At 40.5% G+C, this 19,004-nt stretch overlaps 1 protein-coding gene across 22 annotated transcripts in view; it reads right to left on the reverse strand.

Annotated features, from left to right (window-relative positions):
* The window catches only part of PSD3 (pleckstrin and Sec7 domain containing 3), a 728,752-nt gene that overhangs the window by 155,602 nt on the left and 554,146 nt on the right, over positions 1 to 19,004 (reverse strand). The window lies entirely within an intron of this gene.

Raw genomic sequence — 19,004 nt, forward strand, 5'->3', positions numbered from 1 at the left:
CACTATTTCTCTTGTGATATTTGTGAAGTAAGCTCATTAATGTCAACAACCAAATAGAGATACCACAAATAAAAGTCTCAAGTAATCTCCAAGGCACCATGTGGGGTGGGAACGCAGCTGAATTTCCAAAAGGAAGAAAAAAAATATGGATGGACGTCAAAAGGCTCAATTAATTACAGGCTAGTGAAACGATGCGAGACACAAAGGCATCTCAATGATCAATAATTTTCCTTTCTTTCCCGTTTCAGGCCACACACTGTTTGACAGCAATTCAAATTATGTTGCCATTCTGAAGAATTACATGTTTCTTATGACCTTAGACTACGACAGCCAGATATTTCAAGAGGAATTATGTCAGTGTGTACGGCAAATCCAGAATAAAGATGTTCTGTTACCTCTCTAGGAGACTGAGAAAATGACTGGGGGGTTAGCACAGGTTAACTTTCAATATGGCACAGAGTGAGACCAATAAAGCTAACTCCGGGCAACAAGCAGCAAGCAGCTTTTCCAAAAGCCATCAACGTTCTGTCAGTGTACACAGCAATGTGCAAGCCTCTGAGTACGAATCACAAACTGGAGATTACTAGAAAACAAGACCATTTTAGCTCCTAACATATGAAGTGAGTTTTGAGCATACTACTCAGGATTGCGATGTCTCACTATCTGGCATCCCAGGGACAGAGGCTCAGCCACATAAGCGTGTTCTCCAGATAAAGGAGGCTTTCGTGTTAATATAAATAACAAAACTTAAACACTGTTTACAAAGACCACTCTGGGAAAAAAGTCAGCCTCAATCCATCCCACCCCTCAGATTTAAACTTTTCCTTTACAACTCAAGAATGTATACACTTTTTTTTACAATGTACCAATGTTCAAATTTTGCAACGCACTGGTGTTCTTGAGCATTATTTGAGATAATTAATTTTTTAAAAAATGGTTTAAAGTAATTCTTAAACTTTAATTACTAAAGTTATGTTTTAATGTTAGGTAACTGTTTCCCTCTACTGTCAACAGGCCCAGCAGAGGGTGATGTTTGACCCTTGGGTTTTGTTGCATCCTCATGACAGGGGCTTTCTTCCTATATCCTTTACATTTTTTTTTAAACCTTTCATCTCCTATTTTTAAAGCACTTAGTGCTTCTACTGTGCTATAAAGAAGACGAAGACATTAATATTGGTAAAATGTTACCATCTAAAATAATAATAGATTATTTTTGGAATAGGTTTTGGAAGATCTTGGGGACTCTCCTGTCCTTTGAGGTACATTTTCCTCTCTTCTTAGGAAACTGAAGCTACTAAATAACTGTTTCTCAGAATTAAGAAAAATTCTGTAAAGTTACTATTTTACAAAGCATATTCCAAAGACATAAAAAGTGGTGTACTACAGCAGTAAAATAAAATCGATCATTTGGAAGAGACCTAGTTCTAACTTAAGCAGACGATGAGTCTACAGGTAAAGATCTCCAGTTAACAAAAGTAAGCTTGAGGTGGAACCCAGTAAGAAACTAATACCATAATAAAGATAAAAATTCAAAATGTCCCGTGTAAAAGACATGAGCGCCTGCCTCTGTGTGGGGATAAAGACAGAGCACGGGCTTAAAAGAAACATGCCCTTTGGATATTTGTCAGTCATCATAATGAGGAGTTATAAACTATCTCCTGATGAACTTTTTCTCCACCAAAATGGTTAGATTAAAAAACAAACAAACAAACAACAACAACAACAACAAAAACTAAAACCACATGCTAGGATGTACAGAAATGGAATCTGATACACGTCATTTCTGGGAGGTTTAGCAGAAGGACGCCATCTTTACCCAAAGACTGCCCAATTGACGTTACTCCTGTACTGTCTCCACTAATAACCACTTTCATCGATCTGTTTAACACCTAATACTTTACAGAAGCCACTTGTTCTCTTGTTTTCACTCTCAACTTGACAATTCTGCGAAGTGGGTTGAGGTAATATTGCAATCCCCACTTTACTGATGAGGACGCTATCACAGAGCCAGCATGCAGATTCTCGCATGAAGTATACCAGGAACCACGCTGTGTCCCTCACACTATAGCTGTCTGCATTGCCCTGTCCTTTTTAAACCTGCCATGAGCTTTTCTGCAAGTCAGGGAGAGAAAGTTTTCTTCTGCTCCTGCCTTTTACTTTCTGTTGCAGAACACGTATTTCTATGTGGACAGAGTGAAGAGAACTCCTACAATGCTGCTAGCAGTCTCACAGCAGATGATCCCTGCGACATATCTGAGTATGTCTCAAGAGGTACCTGAAAAAGCTGGCCAGACCTCAGCATCCAGGGGCCCTTGATGCTCAGGCCTCATCCTACTGACCTAAACTTAATCCCAACCGCTTCTCACTCTTCCTATCTTTGTCAGTCAGGCCTGACTCTTCATTCCAGGTGAGTGCGTGGCACTTTAGCTTCCACTCAGCCCATGCATGGAAGGCAAGCTTGCCTCCTTTCTGAAGCTTTCCCGAATGACCCTACATCTGCTATCATCGTGTCTGGAACTCTGTTGCCCCATCCTGATTCACTACTAAGCTGGCTTCTCCTCATTCAGCAGTCAGCTCAGTATCTTTTTCCAAAAGGACCTTCTGTGACCATCCTTCCTTAAACAGCAGCCCAGCTCCACCCCAGTCATTCATTTGCCACCAAAACCCCTACTTCTGTGACTTCAGGGCACTCATAGCTGTTTGAAATTACCTGCATCTCAGAGGCCAAAACAGAACCTGGTGAAGAGCAGGAGCTCAATGACCAGCTGTCAAATAAAGGAACTACTTTAAATATACAAGTTTCCCTTCTCTATCGGCTCTCACGTCATTCAACTTTCTTTTAAAGAAAATTTAGGACGGGTGCAGTGGCTCACTCCTGTAATCCCAGCACTTTGGGAGGCCAAGGCGGGCGGATCACATGAGTCCAAGAGTTCAAGACCAACCTGGGCAAAACAGTGAAAAACCCATCTCTACAAATAATACAAAAAATTAGCCGGGCATAATGATGAGCACCTGTGGTCCTGACTACTTGAGAGGCTGGGGTGGGAGGATCACCTGAGCCCAGGAGGTCGAGGTTGCAGTGAGCTGTGATCATACAACTGCACTCCAGCTTGGGAGACACAGTGAGATCCTGTCTCAAAAAAAGAAAATTTAGCAGTTTTTTTTTTTTCTGAAAAAATGAATACAATAAATACGAAATGATTTCCCCCCTAACTATACAAAAAAGTATGCAGTGAAATTTGTTTCCTTCCCATACCATTTTCCTGTTCAGTCCCTCTGCCCAGAAACAAGAACTGTTCCCAGTTTCCTATGCATCCTTCCAGAGATAATAAGCCATCGACGTGTGTGTGTCCGCGCGCGTGTGTGTGTTTGGGTTTGTGTGTGTGCGCTTGCCCATCCCTTTTCTTCTCATGGACTATAAATGGAAGCATGATATATATTTTTGCTATTTTTTTTTTTAAGATGGAGTCTCGCTCCATCGCCCAGGCTGGAGTACAGTGGCATGATCTTGGCTCACTGTAACCTCCGCCTCCCGGGTTCAAGCAATTCTCCCTGCCTCAGCCTCTGGAGTAGCTGGGATTACAGGCACCTGCCACCATGCCTGGGTAATTTTTGTATTTTTTAGTAAAGATGGGGTTTTGCCATGTTGGCCAGGCTGGTCTTGAACTCCTAACCTCAGGTAATCCACCCTCCTCTGCCTCCCAAAGTGCTGGGATTACAGATGTGAGCCACTACGCTTGGTCTATTTTTGCTATTTTTATTTATATTTTAGAGATAGGGTCCTGTTCTGTCGCTCAGGCTGGAGTGTAGTGATGCCATCATAGCTCACTGCAGCTATGAGCAAAGATCCTGGACTCAAGTGATCCTCATGCCTGAGCCTCCTGAGTAGCTAGGACTACAGGCATGCACCTGGCACGATCACATCAGGCTGTTTGTTTGTTTGTTTGTTTTGGTAGAAATAAGGTCTTGCTATGCTGTCCAGGCTAGTCTCAAACTCCTGGTCTCAAGTGATACTCCTGCCTCGGCCTCTCAAAGTGCTGGGATTATGGGCGTGAGCCACTGTGCCTGGCCTTCTTAATATTTCTTGCTCTTTTAACCCTTATCAAAATCCTGTTACATTATCACATACAAAGCCACCTTACTCTTGTTAATAGCAGCATAGTATTCTAGCATGTGAATGTATCATATTGTATCAGGGTCTTATTATTGAACATTTAGTCTGCAATCTTTTGCTACAATAATGATGCAGTGAATAATACGCCTGCAATGTATCATCACATCCTAACGTTGAAACAATATAGTTTTCCAATTGTTTTCTGAACAAGTCTTATTTTCTTCATCTGACATTATTTCTTATCACCCACAATCATGGTGTTAGGTACATATGGGGTTCACAACTAGATTCAATATGAAATAATCACTTCAAAGACGTGTTGGATGACCCTGTCCTGCCCCATCTGGCTCTGAGGCCTTGACCATTTATAGACATGAGCCAGCCTGTACAGAGACAGCCGAGCCAGCTTGCTATAAAATAAAAGCAGGCTTCCTGGAGAGAAGCAGCTGTTTAAAGGTACAAAATAACTTTCCACAAAAGCTTTAACAGAAAGTGAAGGTGACTTCCATAACAAATCAAAATAGCAGGAGACATTTAATGAAGCAAACTAATTAAGCGGAAGGCTGGAAACTGGTGCTTCACCTTCTGATGCTTTCTCTAAGGACACCGTTTGGTAGATAAGCCCTAAAAGGCTTCTAACAAGGGACCTAGTTAATGGTCATCAGAAAAACTCAACCTCTCAAAAGAGTACCAGAGAAATGAACTCAATACACTTCTTTGCTGTGTCTACTAGGTACCAGATGCTGGGGACACACAACGCTGATACCATCAGGCCCCTAACTTTGAGCAGCTCACATTCAGTCGGGGGTAGGAGGTAGAGAGAACAAGAAATTCTGTTGCCATAATTATAATGATGAATATCTTCGGAGTATCAATGAACTGAAAGGCTTTCAGATCCCAAGTGAAATCAACAGGAGAGTATCAAACGGCACCCAGGCAGACACTTCCCTCTTTGCTAAGAAAATCTCACAGAACCATTAGTAGAAGGAGCTGAAGACTGAGGTATGAACTCTGGAGAAAAGCTAAAGTGGAAATGAATTATAAATACCAATTGTCTAGAGGTACAATTAGCAGGATACCAAGAAGGACTGGGGAGGGAAGAGAGGCATGAGGTGTCAAGAGGAACTCAGCCTCAGCTTATTTTCAGAACAGAATGGCGGTTGTAACACTCAGTTAATTCAAAAGGCTCTCATGACTTTCCCTAAGTTCGTCACATTACATTTGCTTGTACTGAAACAGAGTAAAGTGACAGAGGCTGATTTGGGAGTGACAGCGCAGGGGCTTGCCAAGATTTTCTGTCCATGTTTGTCACGTGGCCCAACATATTCAAGAGGCCAGTGCTGCTGTTATAAAGATGCTAATGATTAATTGTTTCCTAGACCATTCATTTGGACTTATTATTAGAGCTGGGAGAGGCCTCAGAAAGAATCATCTTCAATCTCTTCATTCTATAGACGACTCCTGAGACACAGAAACAAAGTGACTTGTCCAGGAGCTCATAACTATGAAGTGACCAAACTGAGACTTGGGCCCAGGTTTCTTAATTACCAATATTGAGGTTTCTTTTTTTCCTCCTATGCTATTTGTTTCTTGAAAGCTAAATATTCCACGAACACATATCTTTTCAGACTACATTAAGGCCTGAAAGGTTATCTTGAAATGGAAAGTTCAAGGCTGGGAGACTGACTCTAGAAGTGAAATAGAGGCCAGCTACTCATAAGAACTACGAAAAGGAGACATGAAAAAAAAAAAAAAATCAACTGTACCAATAGCGTAGGAACTGGTCTTGGAGTCCTGAAAAGTATGTGACAGCTCCCTGTCCTTGACCTGGCAGGAGTGAGGTACGCAACCTTTCTTTCTCTGAGAGCTATTCCTTTCCATGCGGTAACATGACTACAAAGCAAGTTAATTTTGCAGAGAACGATAGCTACTACTGTTAAGGATACATAAACACACAAGGTATCATGAGGAAAACAGATACATTGGATCAAAACTTACTGCTTTATTTTTCCTGTCTTCTTCCAGGCCTTTCCAGCTAATACTTTTCTAGTCTAGGGATCTATTTTGAACCCCAGCAGATGGTGGCAGCCTAGCTTCTTCTAACACTCTACACCCCAGGACAGGATTCTTATCCCCTAGATGGTTCAGCCACATGAGGCCTGATACAGGCTCCACTGCCTGACATCTGAGCCTGCACCAGAACCCTGCTGCCATGTGTCACTAACCTACCACCTTGATGGACACACCACCGCTTTCCTAAACGGGACTCAGACCCTTTCTCCCAGAATAAACACTTGGCCCACAGTGCCGGGCTACCTCTTCCTCGCTGTCTGGTCCCTCACCCTTCGACCCCAGCCTGCTGAACCAGCTTCAGAGCCCCTTCCCTTTATTTCCCCTGCCCCTTCTCAGAAAGGTCCAATAAGGCTTGCCTTCACCCATCTCAATTGGACACAAAACTGCAAAGTTTTTTCTAGCAGTGGGGCTACGGATTTCCTTAGTCCATAAGACATCACTAGAATGTAAGCTAAATCAACCTTAATGAACAATCACTATAAGAATTGGCGGTTAGGAGTAAAAAAAAAAATCCTATGATTTGTACAACCTATGAGGACGCATCACCTCACTCCAGCAGCCTTCAATCTTCCTGGAGCATCACACGCTTTTGATTCCATCTGTTCCTCAAACATACAAAGCAACAGGATGGGGGGGAAAATCTTTAAATAGAACCTTCTTACATTGCAAATGAAATAACATTCTTAAGGCAGGGGGAACACCCGTATAAGTTAAACAGTTTCGAACCTGGAAAAAAACCTCATTTTTTCCCCCTCATGAACAAGACCAGTCATGTAAGATGTTTTAGACCAGAGTGATGCATTAGATTTGCTATTTAAAAGTACGGACAATGCAGAACAAAGACGGCCTCTGTGTTCACACACTTAACTCTGTATAGCTGACAATGCCACAGTCAGCTCAGACCTTTCCAACTATCATATGGAAAAGAAACACAAAACTGTGAAGCTACAGGGCCTTCTGGAGATCAGAAAAACTTACCCTATATACCTGAGGCATTATAAACTCTTCTTTCTGTGCTACAAGAAGGTATTCTTCATTCTAGCCCAAAGTAAACACAAAATGCAAATACAGAAATGCTATTTCACAGCCTCCAAAGCTGTTCATCCAGATGAGTAAACCAATAGTTGTATATAAAAGGGTGAGTGCTGAGAAAATACTGTTTCAAAATCTAATCCAATAAGCCCATCCATAATTATCTCTAACATCTAGTGTCAACTCAACAAATATTCCCCAAGTGCCTAATACATGCCAATCATTGAATCTAGGAGGCAATAAAATGATCAGAGATTCCTGCCCTTGTGCTTCACATCAAAGACAAATTATTCTCTAAGTAAAAAACAATGCCAGTCGAAGTACATGACCCTAGGTGCATTTTTTTCTAAAAAAAGATTATTTGAACAGAGACAGAGAGGGAGCCACTTTTTGCTGTCTCATTTTCATTTATCAAAAGTCCTCTAAAATTACCAACATTTCATTTTTCATTTCTTTGATTAGTTTGCTTGGTAGTCTGGGTCACTTATGAATTTCTATCAGTCCTTAATAATGTCAAGCCATATTTAGTTTCATCAAAAAAGGGTGACCATTTGGTACAATGTAAGAGTAACTGTAAGCTCTATAGTGCAAAAGACAAAACATCTGTTTAAATTCTGTTCAACATTTTAACTTCCCTCATTCACTGTGCCAGGCATGAGGAATAAAATATTATGCAAATCCAGAGAGATTCCTGTTCCCACTGAGCTGACACTGAGATAGACATTAATCAATCAATAATTAATAATCAAATAATACCCAAAATAAATGTAAAACAGTAACTGTGCCAATACAATGGAAGACAATCACAAGGTACTGCAGCTCTGGAAGTCTCTGACAGCAATCGGAATGGGCCTGGCCTTAAGGAAGTCTGGGAAGGCTTCCCTGAGGACTTTAGAAAATGAGGCAGGATCTGAAGAATGAACAGGAGAAAAGAGGGAACAGCAGTCTGTGCCAAGGCCCTCTGACGGAGGGGTAAAAGGTAAAAGCAGGAGCAACCAGAAGAAAATCAGGCCATAATGGAGCGGGAGCTGAGAAATATATTTAAGAAGGATGATGAGAGGCTTTTTTAAGGATGATGAAAAGCTATCAAAGGGACTTTAAAAAGTAGTAACAAAACCTGATTGGAATTTTGAGGGGATTATTCATTTTTTTCTTCCCAGTAACTGATGTTTGGCTAGCTGCAAGAATTGTCACTTTGGGCACATTTTCTGTAACCAAATGCATCTTTGGCCTTTATATTCAAAAGGACAGTAAACCAAACTGCCTATATTATATAGATGTTATTTTAACTCCTCACTGGATAAGGTCTCTCTGAAACTAAAGGATGGAATACAGATAGTTGGGGAACAATTAAAATTCAAACTTTAATACCAAAGCTAAGCTCTGGGGCTGCAGAAATTCACTACCAGGGGTAGAATGTCCAGGTGGGAGTTTGGAATGGTACTAGCTCAACCTCAAGTAAATTCCTGAAGGGTTTAGAAAAATCTGAAACAGATGCTGAAATATGTAAAGGCCGGGCTACATACAACATGGAGACGATTAACTTCTCAAATGGAGCAGAACACCACAAAATTTGGAGAAGACAGGGCTATTTCAAACACATTTCCCCCAACTGCTGGTTATACTGCTGCTACCCCACAATGAGTAGGGATTCTATGAATCAGACCAGCTTGACACATACGACCTTAAATACAACTAACAAACCCAACAGATTTGCTATTTAATACTCTGCCTCATCCAAATTTCAATGGGGCCAAGCCCCAAATCATGGTTTCTACCAGGTCAACAGCACATAAGGTGGCAGCAAAGTGCAATGGCTATGAGCCAAACGGACCTGTGTTCATATCTTGGCTTTGTCATTGACTGGTCAGTGACACTGATTAAGTTCCTTAAATTCTCTATATTTCACTTAAAAGCAGGGGGAAACATGCTGTATTAAAATTTGTTGATTTTACGCTACTCACCAAAATAACATCCTGCTTTAGCAGAAATCTTCACGTATTCCCTGTCCCTGTAAGCTGGCAACAAAGGTATAAGCCATGTGACCTAAGCCCGGCCATTTGATGCTCTCAAAAAAGTGGCGTAAAGACTCAGAGTCGGTGACAGAGCCCCCCTGTTGCAGTTGTGGTGGCAACTGCAGGCTACTAGCCCCACACTTTTCCTACGGAAGCAACGTGGCACTTTCCTCTGCAGTCAGCCTCCTTGGTTCAAGTCTATTTTTCTACTATGATCCTCAAAATAGCCTCCTCCTCCATTCTGTGAACTACCTGATGACCTTTCAATAGATTCCTTTTTACTCTTAAGTTATTAAAGGTCAGTTTCCATGTTTTTGGAGCCAGGAATCCTGGCTATTACAAATGACTTATATTAGATGGTGGAGGGCAAACAGAGATGAAGCATTAGCATGGCATCTGATAGGTAAGTAGTGATGACGGGTAGTAACACTGGACCCTGAATGCTAGGAAAGATCTGAAAAAAGAATTTGGGATCTGAAAATAGTCCTGTCCAAGTGTCACGAAACAGTAAGGTAACTAGAGCACCTCAAGCCAGTGTTTTGTTTCAGTGACAAAGATTAAGAAGACACTGGTACCTACTCAAGCCTGAGGCACCAAACAGTAAATCATCATCAATAAAATGCTCCTGGTCCCTTCAACACCTGCCCACCACACCCACCTGAGCCCTAACCTGCCAGCCAACTCTCCTCATCTGCTACCACCAGACTGTTTCCTAAGCCTGTGGAGAAAACATTCCACAAAACTCAAATTAACTAAATTAAAAATGAAGTTCCAGCCGGGCGCGGTGGTGCACGTCTGTAATCCCAGCACTTTAGAAGGCGGAGGCAGGTGGATCACAAGGTCAGCAGATCGAGACCATCCTGGCTAAGATGGTGAAACCCTGTCTCTATTAAAAATACAAAAAATTAGCCGGGCGTGGTGCTGGGCACCTGTAGTCCCAGCTACTTGGGAGGCTGAGGCAGGAGAATGGCGTGAACCCGGGAGGCAGAGCTTGCAGTGAGCCGAGATCGTGCCACTGCACTCCAGCCTGGGCAACAGAGTGAGACTGCATCTCTGAAAAGAAAAAAAAGTGAAGTTCCTTCTCTAGATGGAAGCTTCTTTCACTTCTTAAATAATAAATTAAAATTATTCTGATAGGCTGGGTGCAGTGGTTCACATGTGTAATCCTAGCACTTTGGGAGGCCAAGACAGGTGGATCACTTGAGCACTTGAGCTCAGGAGCTCAAGACCAGCCTGGGCAACGTAGTGAAACCCTATCTCTACTGAAAAAAAAAATTATTCTGATAAATGAAACTGCTTTCATGTGGTAGTACTGATTCAAGGGATCCTTGGAGCTGGCCAAAGGTATGGAGGAAAATTATAGCATAAAAATACTAACTCTTAGATATTTAAAAAAATCTAATACATTTTTATATAAGAAGGAAACAATAAATGGATAGGAAAAAAGACACTGTAAGACAAGAAGGGACCAGAGTTAGGCTGTGCAATTCCCAAATTCTCTAGGGGAGAATACTCCTTCCCCTTCTACTAGGGATCCTTAGCCTTCTAGACTTTTAGACTAAAGATCCCTAGCAGAGGGAGAAAGCTTCCTTGCAAAGAACAGCAATGACAAAGGCCTGATGAGAGCTAATATTACAGTAATATTGAGATCACAACTTGGGCTGGCTATGTGAAGGCTGACAATCTAAATGAAATCTTAATCTCTCTCAGAGGAAACTGCAGACACAACAGTCATTGATACCTGTCAGCCCCAAATCAGCCTTGCAGACATAAAAGTGCATGCATGAAGTAAAAAGATAACAGCATCTTTCATGCCTCCTGTCATGTCATAAACCAAACTAGGTAGTATATCAAATACTGTAGAAACAAATTATTAGACTTCTTCCATGTATGCCAGAAGACCCCTGAAGGATTCCATAGAACTGTGGATAACTTTGATCTATTCCCCCTTAAGGGGCATTTTTATTATGTAATAACTGACACATACGAAACAATACATATAATATTTACACAAGATATTAGAAATAATAAAAAACACCCTTAAACATTCCTCCAAGTACCTGAAACAGAACATAACCATCACCATTAAACTTCCTGAGGACACCAATCTCAACGGTTTTGCTCTTCCTGGGTATATACGCATACCAGAAAATAATTTTGCATTATCTTGTAAAGTTGAATTTATCTACCTTGTAACCTCACAGTTCTTTTCCAAGGACTACACTCTAGAAAGACCATTACAGAAACTTGGAAGAGATGAGTAAAAAATGTTGTTTGTAACAAGAAAGAGTATGAGACAAGTCAAATGGATAAATTAACAATGATAACTTCATGTGACCAGAACAGTACCCTCTCTCATGTGTAATGCAAGCTGGTAACAGGAACGGGGGGAATGCACATTCCTGGGTGGACTCTGTGCTGAGCTGCCCAGACACCCCTTCAGGAATCAAGGGCACATCCAGCGTCACCTGGCAGCTGTCGCTGAGAATTGTCCTGAGATGAAAAAAGGTGCCTGGCCCAGGGTCATGGGAGACAGGACCTGCATCTGAGGATGTGTCAATGCCTCTCTAGCTTTCTCCACCGACCTCCGGTCCCAGAGCTCTGCAAGGATTCACAGAGGCCTTTGTTGAGATGGCATTGCTGTCCATTCCTCTCTGCCCAATCCTGCTTCCTTTCCACCTCCTCCTCACCTCCATACGACTCAGTCTGTTCCCCAGGGAATTTCATATAGGCCGGAAACTTCCCATTATCTCATTTAATACATATGACAAACACTATTAGATAGATATTCTCAGTCTCATTTTACAGATGGTTTTAGAGAAAGTAGTTAACTTGTCTAAAGCTTTTCAGCTAAGACAGGAGCTTGGATTCAATGTTGAATCTACTTGGATCCTCAAGACTATGCTCTTTCAATTACTCTGTGTGGCCTGTTTTACTAAGCAGCACGTTGCTCAGCTTGTGTTAAGATACATTCCGAGGAGCAAATAAAAGTGCATTTCTTTTAAATGATTCTTTAATTCAGATATTACTAATTGCATTTTCCCCAGAATTACAAAGGTCTTAGTACATTATAATAAGTATCACAGTCACTCATCAAGATATGATGAGCTTCCTAGCTTGTGAATACAAATAAGAAATACTCCATTTTTACTGCACTAGTTCTAAGATATCTGATTCTCATAGGATAAGGGAGCAGTAGTGTGCCTCAAATCAGAACATCATTAGAGCTGGGGAAAAGTATAGAATAGTACTGTCCAATAGAAGTCTATAAAAGCCACATAATAACTTAAAATTTCTAGTAACCTCATTAAAATGTGTAAAAAGAAAACAAGTAAAATTAACTTTAACGATGCATCTTGTTTGCCCCATATATCCAAAATGTTACCATTTCAGGCCAGGCATGTTGGCTCATGTCTATAATCCCAGCACTTTGCCACTTTGCGGGGACAACGTCGGAGGATCACTTGAGCCCAGGGGTTTGAGCCCAGGGGTTTGAGACCAGCCTGGGCAACATAGTAAGACTCTCTTTCTATTTTATCAAATTTAAAAGAAGTTATTTCAACATGTAATCAATAAAAACAATGAGATATTTTATATTATTTTTTCTGCACGAGTCTTTGAAATCTGGTGTGTATTTTACACTCCCAGAATATCTCAATTTGGACTAGCCAGGTATTAACTGCTCGACAGCGACATGGGGTGAGTGGCTACAATACTGGGTAGCACAGGCAAGGGGGAGAGGGTGGGAAACAACGGGCTAAGAATGAGATAAGAGAATTGTCAGTACTTTTACCATCCACTCCCGACTGGCCAACAAAAGTACTTGACAAGTGATAAGACTCAAAACATTTTCTCTTAAATATGGAGCCCATCTCCTTGACAGTCTATTTAAACAAGAATGCTCTGCAGAACATTATAGAAAAGTATTTCTTTTATATACAGTATTAAGGTCTCAGGTCCATGATTCACTAAAACATTTCCTTGCTATCAGAAGTCGACTTGGGAACATTTTATATTCTAGACCATTATTGTTACTTAAAGAAAAAAAATGCTTTAAATGGAGTTCTAAGAAAAGAACATGGCACCTTCTCTCCTCCTTTATCTTAAAATCCCCAGAAGGTCCCAAAGCTCTGCCTGTGATTGCGTGAATTACCTCTGGGAAAGTATCTATCAATTTTTAGGGGTCCTAGATTCCTCATCCAGGAAATGTGAGTGTTGGATGAAATAACCTCTCCAGTTCCTTCTGGCATCAACATTTCGTCACTACACAGCACAGTATGATCAGCAAATTGTTTTCTGAAAAGCAATCAAAAATCCATTTCATCGTTGCATCACTTTTCTCTGAGAAAAAGTCTGTACATAATTTATCTATTGTGGAAAGATGAATAATGGTCCCCCCAAAGATGTCCATGTCCTAACTCCCAGATCACAGGAGTTTTATGTTACTCTGTGAATATTATATGTCAAAAGAGAATTTGCAGATGTGAATAAGTTAATGAACTTAAGGAGAAGAGATTACCCTGGGTCGTCTCAGTGGGCACACAGGATGTATTTTTGTTTTGTTTTTTCAGAGACAGGGTCTCACTCTGTAGCCCAGGCTCAAGTGCGGTGGTGCGATCATAGCTCATTGTAACCTCGAACTCCTAGGCTCAACGGAGCCTCCTGCTTCAACCTTTCCAGTAGCTAGGTCTACAGGCACATGCCACTGTGCCCACCTAGTTTTAACATTTTTTAATTTTTTAAAAAAAATTTTGTAGAGACGAGGTCTCATTACGTTGCCCAGGTTGGTCTCTAACTCCTGGGCTCAAGTGATCCTCCTGCCTTGGCCTCCCGAAGTGCTAAGATTATAGGTGCTAGCCATGATGCTCATCAGCCTCACAGCGTTCTTACAAGAGAGGTTGGAGGTTCAGAGTCAGAGAAGATGGGATGACAGAAGCAGAAGGGAAGAAGAGGTTTGAAGGTGGAGAAAGGGGGTCATGAGTCAAGGAATAGACAGCTCTTAGAAGCTGGAAAAGACAAGCAAAAAGATTCTCCCCTCGAGCCTCCAGAAGGAATACAGCCCTGCCAACCCATTTTGGACTTCTGACCTTCAGACCTATGAGCTAATATATTGTGTTAAGACAACAAGTTTATGGTAATTTGATGCAGTAGCAATAGCAAACAGATATACCTATAATCATACAAGTAACATCCAAGATGGTGTATCTATGTGGCTTCTTTGTCAGAAGTAGGTGTACTGATTTCCAACTAATCTATTTAATTAGGATTAAGGAGTTCTGTGTTAGCTTTTATATGCAGGAACAATAATATATGAGATAAGTTTCAATAAAAAAGTACTAGCTTTTTCTAGAAAATATGTAGAAATACTATCATTTAAAATTAACATTAATGAGAGATAGTAAATCCGTATTAATACTAATCATCTGAAGACCCAAAGATGAAACCCCACTCAACCAGGCTCATAAGGAAATGAATGAAAAGGTTACCTGGTGCGGCAGAGATGCCTGTTTGTCCACCTAAATCCCTTCCTCCTCCCATGGTACAGGGTTGTTTCTGGGAACATCCAGAGACTGTTTCTCAGCATGCCTTGCAACTAGATTCCTGCTAAGGAATGTGAGTGAAAGCTATGTGTGCCACTTCCAGGCCAAGCTTTTTAAGAGCCACTACTCATTTTACTTTTACAGGCCAAATACAGAAAAATTCATAAGTCCCCGAAGATGATGATGCCACAAAATGGAAAGAGGCTGCTGTATTTTTGCAAAAAGAAGCAATCTGTTCACCAGGAATATCTAGCTTTGACAACCATGTAAACAAGAAACAAACTTATACTGTGTTGGAGCCAGTCAACAATTTGAGATCATTTACTACAGTAATGTAGCCTACTCAGATGAAGTCACCTAGTCACAGTCAGGCAAGATGACCCAACATTTCTTTCTTGAGCTTATTTTCAGGTTGATAACAATTTATAGAGTGTAGTGAAAACTGGGGACTTATATTGAATGAGTTTGACTAACCTTCTACTCACTTGACCGAATACTCTATATGAAGGACAGTGCCCTTAGAAAATATTTGCTGGAATGTCTGTCATTTCTGGTAAAAATTTCAGGTAGCGTAAAGACTGCTGGTCAATACAGGATAAAGAATTCAAATGATATAAAAATAAATTAATTATAAACTTTTGGATAGGCATGGTAGGCTATAGAATGGGTGGGTGGTCACACTGGGACAATGAGCAGTTTTAGTTATTACCAGTATTTAAGCCAAAGTTCATTAGGGTTTTTCGCAGTAACACACATTGTACAAACAATAATGAGACCCCCACCTAAAAAAAAAAAAACCACAAAAATCAAGCTGCAGATTCCGCTCCTATATTTTCCTTTCTTTACTAAGCCCATTGGCAACTGATTAACTTTTTGAAATTATTCTCAACTATAAATTCTACCCCATCAGCAGTTAATCAACAATAAAATTCCTGGAAAAAAATTGGTAATGTGAGGCTTCCTCATTTGCAAGGACATTTGAACAGAATCTTATTTCAGTCAAACCTTATTTTCATTTTCCTAGGCCAAGAATTAGAGAAACAGAACCTGAAATTAGCAACCATCTTTTGGGACTGTTGTATTAACATTAAAGATAATATACAATATAAAAACCAAACCCAGACAATAATGCAGCAACTTTCCCTGTTTCCCTTTAAAAACAGACCTCCTAATCACTTAATTAGATGTACTTTAAAAGGTACATAAAGTCCAAGAATTTATCATATCGGTGTCCAAAAATAAGAATATTTTACAGATTCCTATTAATGAGTTATCTATACATTATTAGTAATAGGAAAAATGATGTACTTTCTAGAGTACGGTTGTTTCTTAAGGATCAAGCTCTTAAAGATATAACATACTGCTGAAATAGTGTGAACACTCGTGAGAGGCTATCTCCCATGCTTAAACCTTTCTGCTCCACTTCTCATAACCTGAAAACAATATTTGAGAAAATCAACAATGTGCTTCCGGAGTTAAGAATAAGCATAAGCATAAGCACAACATGGTCTCTTAGCAGACATACTGGGGGAAAACCAGGAACAGAAGCCAAGCCTCGAGACTTCTCAACTCAAACACCAATGGGTTTCACACCATCACACCAAAGACCAATATACAGAATACTGCAACTTCCTTTTTTTTCAGTCTTTTTCTTTCTTTTGGTTTTTTCTTTCTTTCCTTCTGTCTAGGGGTAAGCAAACAGTAGAGTAGAAAGGATGCAGGACTAAGATTCACAACATTTGAGTGAACCTGACGCAATGCCACCATCCTGTGATACAGCCTTGGAAGAGTCACTTTACATCTCCAGACCTCAGTTTGTATATCTGTACTGACGTTATAATCTCCAAGGTCTCTGGAAATTTAAAACTCTATAATTTCATAAAACAATATTTTGTGTATTTATTTATTTTGAGACAGGATGTTACTCTGTCACCCAGGCTGGAGTGCAGTGTTGTGGTCATGGCTCACTGTAGCCTCAACCTCCTGGCTTAAGCAATCCTCTCACCCCAGCCTCCCAAGTAGCTGAGACCACGGGTGTGTGCCAACAAGCCTGGCTGATTTTTTTTTTTTTTTTCTGTAGAGACAGGATCACTCTATGTTGTCCAGGTTGGTCTCGAACACCTGGGCCCAAGTGATCTTCCTGCCTTGACTTCCGCAAATTCTCAGATTACAGGTGCAAGTCACTGTGACTGGCCACATGACACATTTTTATCTTGTATACTGTAAGTAAAATAGGTTTTTTTGGTCACAAGAAATGCTGTGTCTCTTGAGTTGGTATAAATAATTTCAAAGACAATACAAGTCTCATTCAGCTTGCTATAAATTTTAAACTCATATACAGTAACCTATTTCAACGAGCCCCTTTATGAAGCTTACACAATTGAAAACATACTATGTATCAAGAAACCTTTTATACAGAATGGAACAATCACATTGATTATCAATAGGGTAAGCTGAACATTTATATTGCAGTCCAGTTAAACCAAATGTGTATGTACTAGTCTCATCATTTAAGCGAAGTCTTCCATTGTTGAAGGAAACAAAAAAGTGGCTTCCTAGCAGTGCAGAGTAAGTTCCAAGATGTTTAAAGGATATATACACGTGTCTGTCAATGTGAACTTTCTTTCAATGCACTGATTTATGCAGTAATATTTGGAGTATGACTTTAAGTGAATATTTGCTTTAATATTTACCAAATATAAGAGCTTTGCAACTGCATAGCCATGAGCTTTCCTGAGGGAGTAAAAACCTACTTACAAAGTAGAGATTTATGAACAATATTTCATCTCAGGTTTTTTCGACCAACAAAAAAACATGAAAATGTCACTGGTGTGAAATACTATGTTCACAGGACCATTTACGGCTCTTGGGATTTTTGCCTACAAATTATGTGAAATTACATGAAAGAGCTGAAAACAAAAAAGCAGCAAAAACAAAACCCCTTTAAGAGTCCATTAGTTTCAGCATTTTACTTCCCAAGGCAGAATGTTTTCCCAGGAATCCTGGGACTGACTTCAGGTACTCCGACTGATATTTACAGCTGCCATGTATTTACACCAATAACTTGTCCATCTGTAGAGGAAGGCTGAAATAATCAATTTGTAACCGACAGGTCTTTGTACATGTTTAAGATCATCTTGAAATAGATTGGAAATGTATCTCTCAGATCCGCATTCTCCCGGATGACTTCAAAACATCACCTGATTTTGGTGATGGAGGAAATTTTTTGGTGTGTGTTTATGTACGTAGGTAACCTATTTTATGGGTTGTTCTAAGAGTTATGAGATGGAAATCATGTAAAATGTTAGCACATCTTTGGTAGCACATCTTTACCTTAATTGGCACTCTTTTTCCCCTTTTTGTATTTTTGTTTGGTGAATCATAGTTATACATACTTTAGGGGTATGTGTGTTCTCTTGACACATATATACAACAATGTGCAATGATCAAGTCAGGGTAACTGGGATATTCATCGCCTCAAACATTTATCTTTGGTTTGTGGTGGGAGCATTACAATTTTTCTCTTCTAGCTATAGGTACTCTTTTTTTTTTTTTTTTTTTTTTTTTTGAGATGGAATCTCGCTCTGTTGCCCAGGCTGGAGTGCAGTGGTGTGATCTCGGTTCCCTGCAAGCTCCGGCTCCCGGGTTCACACCATTCTCCTGCCTCAGCCTCCCGAGTAGCTGGGACTACAGGTGCCCGCCATCACGCCTGGCTAAATTTTTGCATTTTTAGTAGAGACAGGGTTTCGCCATGTTAGCCAGGATGGTCTCGATCTCCTGACCTCATGATCCTCCCGCCTCAGCCTGCAAAAGTGCTGGGATTACAGGTGTGAGCCACCGCGCCTGGACAGCTATAGGTACTCTTTATAAGAGGCATTTTACTGCTTTGTGTAGTGCCTGCTATAGCCATTTTCATGTTCTCCTAAAATGTCTTTCTCCATGTCTTTTCTGGTATTATCTTGATTTTTGTGTTTTTCTGAGGCAAGAACTGTGAAAAATCCTAATGGGAGGAACTCTCCTTATATGAGAGTGTCGAGAGCTGAAGGAAATGTCTTAACTTTTTGGTTAAAAAAGGAATACAAGAAAAAGAAGGCAATACCACCAGCAGATGCCACTGCCTTGTCACGGGGGCTTTTCTCCCCAATGAATTAATAGTCTACAAAGGGGCAGAAGTTTCCAGTGCATTCTGCAGCTGTAAAAGACACTGAAGCTGCTCAGGGACCAAGATGC

The sequence above is a fragment of the Pan troglodytes genome, chromosome 7 (assembly GCF_028858775.2).
Source record: "Pan troglodytes isolate AG18354 chromosome 7, NHGRI_mPanTro3-v2.0_pri, whole genome shotgun sequence".
Taxonomy (NCBI): Eukaryota; Metazoa; Chordata; class Mammalia; order Primates; family Hominidae; genus Pan; species Pan troglodytes.